We start from the raw sequence: 12032 nt of genomic DNA on the forward strand, positions 1-12032 counted from the left end.
GGTTTCTGGATCCTCTGTTTCGACTTTGAAAATTTACCATAAATTATCCAGAAACAATTAAAAGTCATGCCTTACATGTATAGATTCCCCTATGAGTCTAGTTTCATTAGAAACAAACAGCATGAGCATTGAAGCTCTGTACGAGAAGATATCCAGGTCGTAATGCGCAAAAGTCAGTGTAGTCAAACCCTGAAACAGGGGTGACTTTAACTAATAAAATGTACCAATTGGCCCGACCAAAAATTCTAGAAATAAATTGAAGGATGGACATATGAGTTTAAATTCGGGGAAAATTTACGGAACGGGTTTTCGAGTTCTGGAATTCGAGATATGATTTTTAAGGTGATAGTGACGCAGTTTGCCAGCTTGTCTGGAAATGTTAAAAATAGTCTGTGTGACACAGGAGAGTTGGTCTGAGAACCCCTCGTGTCCAACTCCGGCGACGGTATCGGGAACGGGGTGTCTCAGGTTGAGCGTTCGCGTTCATTCGAACGAACTCCGTATACCATGCATTCATCATATAGAAAAAGGCTTCCTTATCCCCTTCTCCTCCTCCTTGACCCACAGTTAAGGGTCTACTTTCAACTGGTGCTGCCCTTTGACTAGGAGCCGGCGCATTACTTTCTACATCATCCGCCATGGCTCGGTTAGGATCCATTTACTATATGAAAAAATAATTTTATAATTGTCAGGAGATGTCACACTATCACAATATATATATGGCATGTATAGCTGGACTCTTACACACGCTATGCTAGTCTAAGAACCGACTAAATCATAGCTCAAAATGCCACTAAATATAACACCCCTTACCTATATTCGATACTAGAACAGGATACGAGGCATTACGAGACTTAAACTCAAAGAAACATTCAAAACTAAGACATGTATTTCCACTCAAATTTAAAACTTTTCAAAACATTCATACCGTCCCTTAAATGAGCCTACGAGGCCCAAAACATACATTGGGGGTGGTTCAGGACTAAACTGAGAACTTTGGAAACTCTCCCAACTCTTAGAATATTTTTCGTAATAATAAGGGTCATACGCCTGTGCCCACAACCCATGTAACTCTCTGTTTATGACGTCATCAACGAATTAGTGTCACATGGCCAAGGCACACGCCCGTGTGCTAGGCCATGTGGGCGATTTAATTTCATTATTTTCCCTAAAATAGGTGCGGACTTCACATGCGTTGGGTGCAAGCATGCCCATGTCCTTGGGTCGTGTCCTCCACATGGCCGTGTGTCTGCCCGTGTGGCCAGTTAGAAGCTAAAATTTAATAATGCAAGGGACGTACAGCTAGATCATACACCCAAAAGGGCAAGTTTTGTCTGACATACGGCCTAAACACACACCCATGTGTCTACCCGTGTTGTAACATCCCGAATTAGGGCCTAGTCAGAACGGTGGTTTCGGGACCACAAATTCGACATAGTAAAATTTGTTTTTATTATATTCTTATGGTCTACAATTTCATGAGATGATTTCGTGAAAATTTCGTTCAAAAATTTTGACATTTGGGCACTCAATTTGGTAAAAAGGACTAATTTGTAAAAAGTGAAAAAGTTGAGTTCTACATGTTAGAGGTGTCTAATTGTTATAAAATTTTAAGTTGAAGGTCCTTAAATGGTAATTAGACCAGTTGATAATTTTTTGGACAAAAATGGACATGAAATGTGTGAAATAGAATATTTTTAAGTTAGGGGCATTTTGGTAATCTAGTAATCAAAAAGAATTAAAAACAAAATTAAAAGCCAATTTTTGTCCATCTTCTACCCATTGCCGAAACTTGCATGGAGAAGACATAGCTAGGGTTTTTGAAGCTTCCAAGCTCGATTGCAAGTCCGTTCTAGACCCGCTTTTAATGATTTTTATGTTTTTGAAATCCTTGTAACAAGATCTACTCATTTCTACCCATATTTTGAGCTAGGGTTTTTGTTTAAAAATTTATCCATGGATGACATGCATGTTTTTTGATGTCTAATGGTAGAAAATGAATGCTCGGTGTGTAATAAACAACTTTTACTAAGTGATTTTCGGTGAAATTGTTAAAAAGGACCATTTTGCAAAAGTTATAAAATTTATCATAAAAGTGTGATTTAGTGGAAATTAGGGGTTCTATAGTTATGATAATGATTCGACTAGGCTTAAAATGCAAGGAAATTGGATAAAAATCATTTTACGAGCATTGGGGAAAAAGTGCAAATATGTGAAAGTTTAGGCGTCAAAATGTTAATTTGTAAAATATGATTTTTGGACCCTTATGAATAATGTGACTAATTATTAAGCTAAATGTTATATTATAGATCACGGAAAATAAGATTCGGGCATAGATTGGGAATGAATGAGATTATGGACTAAATCAGAATAAATAGTCGTGCTCGCATTCAAGGTAAGTTTGTATATAAATAATATATCAATTCATTTTATGTTATTATATTTCGTTATTATATGAGATGTGGCTGCCTATAGAATGACCATTTGATGTAAATTATGAATCATAATACACTATGAATAAGTTTGTTAAATGTTGAAAAGTGAGGAATTTCCCGATTGAACCTTTGGAATAGAAATGATACTAATGATCCATTTAGAACATATGTGTAGTACTATGTGCAAGCTACTATGTGTTTAAGATGGTTTTACGTCACGTGTGTAGTACTAGGTGCAGGCTACTACGTGTACCAGATAGTTAGGTCGCATGAGTAGCACTAAGTGCAGGCTACTATGCGTACCCGACAACTTCAATCATGTGTGTAGTACTAAGTGTAGGCTACTACGTGTATCAGATGGTTAGGTCACGTGTGTAGTACTAAGTGTAGGCTACTACGTGTACCAGATTGTTGGTCGCATGTGTAGTACTAAGTGTAGGCTACTATGCGTACCAGATAGCTTCGGTTAAAAGGGTGGTAATATGTGCAGGCAACCGTGTATCTGTTATTATTCCAACGAGTTCAACGGGAAATCGACTAAGTGAAAATACATGTGAACATGACCATGTAATGAATAAGTGCAGGTATATGTTTGTGGAAATTTATGAGCAATGTGCTCGATTTTTTAGCAAACTTCCGGTAAGATGGAATGGAGTAAATAAAATTATGTAAGAGTGAAATTTGTAATAAAACAGTTTTGGATAGCAGCAGATGTATAACTTTGAAAAATCACCAAAAATCATGGAAATTGAATTAGAGGTTGAATAAGATATGAAATTAAATATTTTTGAGTCTATTTTCATATAAAGGAAACGGTGTAAAAAAATAATTTTATATTATGAGATATTTGAATTTTTGTGAGACAGGGCCAGAATGATTTCAGAATCTCCTATTTTGACTTGGAAATATCATTAAAAATTGTACAAAAATAATAATGGGTTATAATTTATAGGCCTAAAATTCATAATGAGTCTATTTTCAAGAGAAAAAACCAGGAACATTAATCGAAACCCGTACTATGAGATAATCGATTTTTAGTAAATAAAGGTTGAAGCTGTCAAGTAGCAGAACAGGAGTAACTTCTAAGAATAAACTGTACTTATTTGCTAGACCAAAAATTCTGGAAATTTTATGGTGAAAAGATATATTAATCTAGTTTCAGAGATCATTTACGGATCTTAATTTGGAGTTTCGTAGCTCCAAATATAAATGATTTAGTACCTATAAATCAAGAAAACAACATGACCAGAAAATAAGTAAAAGTGTAATTATGATTATATTTCCATGGAATCATGTTCATAATTTGCTTATTATTTTCATATGGACTTACTAAGATTTAAGCTTACTTTCTCCTTTCCATTTCTTTTTGTGTTGTCAGGTCGGTCGAGGTTGGAGATCGTCGGAGGCAGCATCACACTATCAAGCCAATACCTTTGGAATATTGTTACATATGTTAGAATTATCAACTGAATGGCATGTATAGGGACCTAGTTCTATGACATGTGTTATTATGTTTTGGCCAAATGTATTGGCCTATTTTGAGCTATTGTATATGGCCATGAGATGTGGCTCATATTGATTATGGCCTGTAAGTATGGCTAGTCAAGTTATGATTTATAGCTTATGATGTGAAGATATGATTATGTTTGTTTGTCATGCATGGTTAGCAATATGTCATGTGTGTTGAATGCATGTTTTATGACCATGAATTAAATGTGTAATATGGAGTGAAATAATAATGCTTTGAGCATGGAAGTTTGATGATAAGTTGAAATAAATTGGCACAAAGACAACTATGGTATGGCTAGTCTTGGCTTAATGTGGGAATGTATAACACATGCATGTTGATAGTGTAACAGCCCGATTTAGACCCTAATCGAAATGGTGGTTTCAAAACCACAAATTTGAGTCCGAAAAATATTTAAAAATTATTTTTTGTGTTTAATATATGTGAATTTATATTTATGAAATTTTCGTGATTTAATTTTGTCGTTTGAGTGCCCGATTAAATAAAAGGACTTAATCGCGTAAAATGAAATTTTGGTGGTTAAATGTGAAAGTGCTTAATTGTTGTTTTCTTTGTTAGTGGAGGCATTTATAATACGACTATATCCTTGTGGTTTTAGGTGGACGGTAATGGGCATGTTTTATATGGTTTCTTAATTAAATTATATAAGGGTAAAACAGTAAAACATGAAATAATATATGTATAATAAAACATAAAAGTTTATAATATGATTTTATATCATTATCTTCATGACCAAAACTTAAACAAAAGAGAAGAGGAAAGAAAATTAGGGTTCGGGTACTTCTCAAGCTTGATTAAGATATGTGATTAGCTCGATTTTTGATAATTTTTACGTTTTTTAGATCGCTGCTTCGAGTACTACAAAACCCATGCTTGAATTTTTGATTTTGATGAATATTTTGAGTTGTGCCATTGTTGAGAGCTTGTGATTTTTGTTGTTTGATGATGAAATATGAAAGCTATGTTTTAGATTAACATGTTTTGTATTTGAGTTTTTGATGATTTTGAGTAATTCAGACTAAATTGCAAAATTAATAATTTGAAGGACTAAAATGTGAAATATATGGACTTGTATGCATATTAAGAATATTCGGTCAAACATGGATATCTTGAAATTTTGTATATTCTGTGTTTTGTGCAATAGGGACTAAATTGTAAAAAGTGAACTGTTAGGGGTGAAATGGTAATTTTCCCATTTATGTGTTTTTGGACTAAATTGAATGAAAATATGTTTGAGTGAACTTAATTTGAATATGTTTAGATCAAGAATTAAAGACATCGAATTTGGATCGGGGAAAAATAAAAGTCGTCAACTAGCTGCCCTGTTTCGTTTTACATTCGCCGAGGTAAGTTTATAAGCAAATAGACGTGCCTAATTGTTATAACACCCCAAACCCGACCTAGACGTTATGACTAGATCCGACGTGCCACATCAACACCTTTAACATTCCTATGTCCAGAAAATCGTACTTGATGTTCAAAGGATTAATTCATTAAGGGTTAAAGTGAATGGAAGTCGTGCACGGATAGGAAGCGGAAAAGAGGAGGTGAGTCCATCTGACCGCTAAGTACCAAGCTCTTTCGGATCCAATCCTAGACATGCACACCGCCATTGCCACACTCTAACAGCGCATATATTTTTAGGTTACCATTGTATTTATGTCCATTTTAGAATAAAACATATTTAAATTTGGAAAACGTTGCCATAGCAGAAGCCTTGTTTGTAATCGTGTTACTTTGAAATCAATTTATGTTTTTGAAAACGAACCCTAGATCTAGCCCATTTTGATAGTTAATGTAAATTAAGTTCATCATAATAAAATATAAATCAAAACCATAAAATAATTGAGCCGCCTTATTACATTTGAAAAACCCAAAACCATAAATGAAAATGAAAGGACGTCCAGTTCATCAGAAAGAAACTGAATTTGCAGACTCGCGTGGCCACTCCGAATCCCTCACAGCTCCAAGCCCACTATGGTTGGGGATTACCTGCATGGATGAAAATAGGGGATGAGTTTGGGGAAACTCAGTGTGTAAAATGAACCCAACCATAGCCCATATCGACTCAAACCACAAAAACGGAATAAATTGGCCTTAGCCCAGAACAGAATACAGAATTAAGCCCATAGGCCCATAACAGATCAGATCAGATATTTCATGTTTATGCAGAACCCAACCCATAACCAATCACATACACCCCCTTACCAACCTTTCACCATGTGGGGAGACTACTCGACCCACCCAACTGCTACACGCCTCAGAAATATGCAGCATGGCTGCCAGAACAAATAATGTGACAGAGTCACCAGATACAGATAATCGTGGCAGAGCCACCAGAACAGATATATGTGGCAGAGCCACCAGATCAGATAATTTGTGGCATAGCCACCAGGATGCTTCCTCCATAATATAACCCATGTCCCCATGCAACAGATTCACAATCATGGCATACATCATACAGAATCAGGTCATCATGCTTTTTAGTCAAAAATAACCCTAAGGGTATAATGGTCAATTTACATCTAGGGGTATAATGGTAATTTTGCATGCATAAGGGTATTTCAGTAATCATTATCTATGGCTAGGGTTTCATGCTCGTTTTAGTGTTCACCAAGTATTCGGAAGCACTTACCTCGTCTTTTAACCACAGTGGGCCTGTTGGACCATTGGCCCAGTTTAGGCCCATTAAGCCCAAAACGTCATAATGCACAAAATATCGCATTCTACAGTCTTAACACTTGAATTTACCAAATACGTTAATCAGTCTTTCTTTCAAGCATTCGCACACTCACAAGCCCCCAAAATACCGGCTTTTTTGTCATTTTGGCATTTCGGCATTTCGGCTTTTCGGCTTTTGCCGATCTAGTCTATGGGAGGGTGTCAGTTACACACCTGATTTGTGACGATACGCTGACGAGATCCATAGATGAACTGCCTACAAATAGATTACTAACACGTTAATCTAACTACTAAAACGAACTATAACTAACCACTTACCACATTCAGCCCAAAGCACTTTGGCACTAGCGAACCTACCTTTGCCGAAACTAGCGATTGTGTTTAGATTCAGTCATTTCCCCTTGTCCAAGCCTTTAAATTGCACTATCATCATAATAAACAATTGTCACAATCCCTTAGAGCCTTAAAGCCCAATCGACAGCCTCCCTAATCTTTTAGTGATTTCAGCTTTTCTAAATCCCATAATAAAGAATAGATTCGAAAACTTACCACCAGTTTCTTCAGCCAATGATTCTGCTTAAGCTTTTATTTGATTCCGATGTAGATCTAACCCTCAAATCCTAGCAAAATTCAATCCTTTAATGATCTAAGAATTCAGCTATGCCCCTAAAATATGGGGTTTTCGGCTTTTAGTACAGTGAAGAAGAGATGAGGGTTTTTGTAGTGGTTTTGTCGATAGAGGTTTAGGGCTCAAAGAAAGAAAGAGTTTATCACAAAGGATGAAGAAAGACGAAAAAGAAATTAATAGGTTTGCTAGGAGAATTCGGCACAGACAATATGAACCTTCGGGTTTTGGGCTTTTGTGATATTCGGCTGTAAGGCTTAAAAATAAAAAGAATAAGGAAGTGGTGAAGAGTAAAGTGGTAGAAGAATTCGGCTATGGAGAAAGAAGAGGAAAAGGTAGGTGGAGAGAAAAAATAAAGAAAAGAGGAGAATGAAGGATGGTCAGAGAATTGGCACAACACACCCAAATGCTGAAATTCCCACTACTACAATACCTAGCCGAATTTCCCATGCTAAAGTCCCTTGGCTGGCCACCTCATGCTCCTTGATCAGCTCCTATATTTCCTCCCTTATCTTTATCCTTACTCAATACCCTTTTCATCTTAAACTCTCCCTAACAGAGTTCCCCCTTGAGTTCCATCACCTCCCCTTTTTGTGCACAAAAAAATAAACACCTTATTTGCTTGTCTTACGGCTCGAAATTGGGCTCTTCCTACACTTCTACATGCCACTTTTATAGCCTTCCCAGTGGTGCCACATGCCACTTTTCCACTTGCTTCCTTATGTCTTATTTTACCCAGTTAATACTTAAAAGCCCAGTTAACCAGAACCTCTTTTCCCTATGGACTAAAATTACTTAAAATTACCGGGTTTTAGCTTAAGCTTGGGCCTTCTAGAGGCCCACTAACATAATTAAACCTATGCCAAAAAGTCAAAACACAGAAATTTCAAAATTCATTGAAAACCACAGAAATCTCGAAAATCCCGAAAATTGTGGTGTTACAATTGTAGTTAAATGCTAAATATATATGCTGGTATGCAATGGATGAATTTATACTTGTAATTACTGAATGTGTATAAGCTTGGTAACCATGTTCAAGCATTTGTTTCGATCTAGCTACGACGTCCAAAAGCCCTGTATAAACGTTAGCAATAGTTAGGATACATATTTCATGACATAGAATTCTGATATATGTGTGCGAGTAAGACCCTGTCTGGGACAGTGGCATCGATATGTGATTACATGTAAGACCACGTCTGAGACATTGGCATTGTACGATATATGTGTGATTGTCTAAGTGTCCTAACCAATTTCGAATGGTTTATCGGGCAACGATAAATTGTGAATAAATACGAAATATAAACTAAAAGATCGGGTATGAAATAGTCTGTTATCTATTGAAATAAGGTAACTAAGCTATTTTATGTATGTTACAAATTGTGCATGAAACTAATAATTAATATGTGTGAATATGGTATGTGAATCCGACCTTAAAAATAAGTAACTTAAGTTTTATTAAAGTGATTTTTAACTATGTGTATATACATATGTGTGACTGTGTATATTCGGACAAATAAGAAATATGTGTACAAAATGTCATATTATGATTCTTGAGCTTATTTAAATGAATATATGTATGTGTGATTATATAGTGATATTTTGTCTTGAAAGTTGAATGATATTTGGTTAATTAATTTAGGTGAGCATTTAGCCAAGGTAAAAAAAAATGGCGCATGGAAATGTATTATTTTATCTCATTTGTAGGTACAAGGTTAAGCATTGACAATGGTAATTTAATTTGGTTAGCTTAAACAAGTTGAATATGTTATTAAGTTGGTTATTTGCTTATAAATTACTAAGCTGTGATAGCTTACCCTGTGCATTATGTTACTCTGTTTTATAGATTTTGGAGTCAAGTTACAACCTCGGGGACTATCAGCCAAGTTCATCACACTATCTACTGTTTTGGTACCTTAATAGCTAAACTTAAATTATGGCATGTATTGGCTAGAATATATTTTGAAAATGCTGAATGCTGCTTATGTCTATAAGCCATGCAAAAATGGTTAAACTTTTATCTTTCAAATTCGGTTATGTTAAGTTCAATTTACGTTCACTTTGGATTATAGTTACGTGCCATGTATGTATAATGTTTTTGCTAGGTACTTATGCGTTTTGAAAAAAATGGTTGCTTGTTATGTCTCAATTCGGTTTTATATGCTCTTGATTAAATATTCATTGAGCTTGATTGTTGGTAAATACTGTGTATGCTTCATGGATAAATATGGTTGATTATTTAGTATGTATTTTATGTTAAATGTGGCCCTTGGTTTAGGTAAGTTGTATATATTATATATGTACTTCATTTACAGGTTCGGCTATGGTATAATGGAATTAAACGTATATGATTTCTTATTGGATTATTTAATATATTTGTATGCGTAAGCTTGGTTACTATTAAATTGCTTTATGAGCTAGGTCAAGAATGACAATATGTGATTAAAAGTTTAAGATGTTCGAATAATGACTAACATTTTGTTAATATGTAAGTAAATTTAGACATATTAACTAATATATGTAAAAAGTGTACCTTTTAATGATGTATGCTTAAAATAGTTAAGTCTATTAAGGTCAATTGCATAAAAAAATCTAATGATTAAATGGTATGTGTAGACATTAATGATTATTTACTTTTAATAAAGTATACAAAAATGCAAGACTATTGCCGTATGAATGCTTTAATTAGTATTAAGTGAAAGGCATGCAAGACTAATTTTCTTATAATCCAAGCCGTATAAGTAAGTGGTTGAAGATGTGAATTATGGCTTATTAAATTATAAGAATGTTTACATGATTTAGCGCCTATATGTATAAGTACATAAGTGGTAATGGAAGTATGTTTAACCCTGTTGGTAATAGAAAATGATGTGCAATTAAACGCATTATATGTTGTTTGTAACAAGTCAAAATTTGTTGTGACCTGTATATGCAAGGTGTAAATCGATGTATGTTCTGAAATGTAAGTTGATTGTATTTTTATTTATAAATGAGTTTGACTTCAATGAATATATATATTATTAGATTTTTTGAAATTGCGTTTTTGATCGGAAATGCCTCGTAACCCTAATCCGACGATGGTTATGGGTTAGGAGTGTTACATTTTATGGGTATTAGTGCTACAGTTTAGTCGGTTCTAGGACGAACATAGCGTGTGTGAGTCTAGCTATACTTGCCATAATTATATACTGCGATAGTATGATGACTTTTTGACATTTGAAATATGTTTTCATATAGTAAATGGATCCCGACAGAGCTATAGCTGATGATGTCGGGAGTGTAGCGCCTACTCCTGGCAAGGGACAGCACTGGTTGACTCTCAACCAATTTTGAGTAACCAGGAATGAGAGGCTAGACAAGCCTTTTATCAAATGATGAATGACTGGTTTACTCAGTATATCCTGACTAACCCAGCTGCACAACAACCTCCACCCCCGACTAATCCATATTCGATACCTGTTGTACCTCAAGTAAGTGATCTGTTGAGATCGTATAAGCCACCTGTTGATAAAATTAGAAAACATGGGGCTGAAGAGTTTAAAGCTACTGATGATGATGATGCTGAGCGGGCTGAATTCTGGCTTGTAATACTATTCGTGCGTTTGATGAGTTGTTCTGTACCCCAGATGAATGTTTGAAGTGTGCCACATCTTTGCTTCGAGATACAAAATCACTGGTGGAATACCCTAGTATCGGTGGTTCCGTGAGAGCGAGTGACCTGGGAGTTCTTCCAGACTGAGTTCCATAAGAAATATATCAGCCAGAGATTTATTGATTAGAAGAGAAAAGAATTTCTGGAGCTGAAATAGGGTCGGATGACCATGACAGAGTATGAGCGGAAATTTGTAAGACTCAGTCGGTATGCCGATAGTGTGTTTGTACCGAAGCTATAATGTGTAAAAGATTCGAATATGGGCTGAATGAAGACATTAAACTGTTAGTTGGCATACTTGAGATAAAAGATTTCATAGTACTGGTTGAGCGAGCCTGCAAAGCTGAACAGCTCGAGAAAGAAAAAAGAAAAGCTGATTTTGAAACTAGAGACTCGCGTAAGAGATCATTCAGTAAGTCAATCCAGTCTACACCAAAGAAGTTCCAAGATGATTTCAGTTGTTCTAGAGCCACTTCGGGTTACTCCAGACGGGGCCAGAATAGACCACCTACGAGCTCGAGAGCTACCTCAGTAGCTAGTGTGGGGAATGTCAGATCAAATCAACCCAAGTGTAAAAATTGTGGTAAATGACATCCCGACAGTTGCAGATTGCATGATCGGGCCTATTTTAAATTTTGATCGACAAATCATTATATTTGAGATTGCCTAGGGTTGGCTGAAGAAAATCCACTGCAGAACACGAGATCAGGTAATACTGTGCTCGAGGTAGACCACCGAGAAATGCGGGTAATGCGAGTGGCAGTTAGAGAGGAATTAAAGATACAGCAGTTAGATCTGAGGCCCGTGCAACTGCCAAAGCCTATCCTATTCGCGTGCTAGAGGAGGCTTCATCCCAAATGTTATTGCTGGTACATTTACTCTTTATGATACTAATGTAATTGCATTGATTGATCCTGGTTCTACACATTCTTATGTGTATGAGACATTAGTATTTAGCAAGACTCCGCCTGTTGAGTCTACTGAGTTTGTGATTAGAGTATCAAACCCCTTGGGCCAGTTTGTTATGGTTGACAAAGTATGTAAGAATTGCCCCTTGATGGTTTGAGATTCGTGCTTTTTGGCTGATTTGATGTTGTTTCCATTTGATGAGTT

This window comes from Gossypium arboreum, chromosome 7 (genome assembly GCF_025698485.1).
Source record: "Gossypium arboreum isolate Shixiya-1 chromosome 7, ASM2569848v2, whole genome shotgun sequence".
Taxonomy (NCBI): Eukaryota; Viridiplantae; Streptophyta; class Magnoliopsida; order Malvales; family Malvaceae; genus Gossypium; species Gossypium arboreum.